The 1,704-nt window shown below is 41.2% G+C and overlaps 1 non-coding gene across 1 annotated transcript; it reads left to right on the top strand.

Annotated features, from left to right (window-relative positions):
* Positions 1 to 742: 742 nt before the first annotated feature.
* Positions 743 to 844, top strand: LOC119510974. The gene has a single exon (XR_005212092.1). It is a non-coding gene; the product is annotated as a U6 spliceosomal RNA (small nuclear RNA).
* Positions 845 to 1,704: the final 860 nt, after the last annotated feature.

The following is a 1,704-nucleotide window of genomic DNA, read 5'->3' on the forward strand; positions in this document are numbered from 1 at the left end:
CCTAGATTATTCCAGCCTTCCTGTTTTCTCCATACTTCCTACCTTCTTCACAAGGTGCACGCTGAGAGGACAAGTTATGCTGTTGTTCTGTGTTTAAATTTTTTTTCACTCTTTAATCTAAGAAAACAGTTTATTGGGAACACATATCTGATTTTTTAAAAAATAGCCTCTTCATCCAACATGCACAAGAAGCAGTGAGAAATGGAGATCAAAATATGACAATGGAAATTTGTTTTGTGGCAGAGCCAAGATCAAGCCCAGACCTCTAGTCTGCGTGTCTTGGTCATACCTCCACTACAAATCACTGGTGATAAGGCACACATAGGAGGTATTTGGATCAGACTGCCGAATAAATAAAGATGGGTCAGGGGACTGTGCTGCAAGAAACCATCCTAATGCACGCTTGTGTGGCACCTTCTCTATGTGAAGCATTATGCTAGGTTGCAGGGAGCATAAAGATAAGCAAGATGATCATTGTGCCCCCAGGGGCAAATCATCCAGCAGAGATAAAGAAAAATCAGGAACACATGACCCAGTCATTGCAGAGGTTCAGCAGGCTTTGGTGACTGTCTTTGTTAAAACTCTTTTGGTTTCATGAATGAATTTGACTGGCCTTAAATAATTGGAGTGGGTTTCATTGGTCGTATAACATGAAAAAAAAAATCTTGCAAAGGGCAGTAATATAGTGGTATCTCAAAGTCAAACAGAACCAGAGACTTGAATGTAACAGGCATCTTTTCCAGTGCTCACTTTGGTAGCACATATACTAAAATTGGAACAATACAGATAAGATTAGCATGGCCCTTGTGCAAGGATGACACACAAATTCATGAAGAATCCTTTTCCATCTTAAGCAACTGTATCTTTTTTTCCCTCTCTCTTTGTTCACCATCTGCTGCTTCTCTAAGATATTGGAGACAGACTATTTTGGTTCTTTCTTGATTCTAAGTCTAAAAATCCTGGGAAGATGCTCATTGACCCATCTTAATTCATATTCCCACCACTAACCAACACAACAAAGTGAAGGAAGAGATTCAAGCAGCAGCACAGAAGCTCTACTGGGAACTTCACTGCTACGCTATTCAGCCTGGTACATTCCTCCAAGCTCTGTTCCCAAACTCATTTTGAGCCTTCTCATGTTTATCTGGTTTTTCTGTTTTCCTCATAGAGTCTCATATCAAGATTCCACACCCCGCCCCCAACTCTGCTCAGCTCTTTGAAAATAATGAGACATTTGAATGGTTTGCATGGTTTGAACCAGCTTCTAAGATATTGCCTCATGGACCACCATAAACAGTGGCAATAGGCTCATAATGTATATCCAACCCAGACTCCTAGATGCCAGTTGCCCTTGCCTACATAGGGAGATTGAGACATCCAGCAAATGACCATAAGGAGCTGTCCAGAGAAATCTAGTCTGGAGCCCAAAGAAGCATTGTGATTGGAGGCATCAATTTCAAGGAATCATCAGCCTGAGGTTGATAGTTGAAATGGTAGAAGCAGATATGATTACCAATGAAGAACTGGTATGTGAGAAGACAGGAAGACCAAGGGGAACTAGGGAGATTCTTTGTATGAGAGATGGGCAGAGAATAAGAAGACTTCAAAGACCGAGAAAGGCACAAGGAAGAGGAGGGGAATTTGCTTGACTTACTTGATCAACTTGTGTTATGCTGCAGGCAACTCTTAGTTATTCAATGATCA

The sequence above is a fragment of the Choloepus didactylus genome, chromosome 1 (genome assembly GCF_015220235.1).
Source record: "Choloepus didactylus isolate mChoDid1 chromosome 1, mChoDid1.pri, whole genome shotgun sequence".
Lineage (NCBI taxonomy): Eukaryota > Metazoa > Chordata > Mammalia > Pilosa > Megalonychidae > Choloepus > Choloepus didactylus.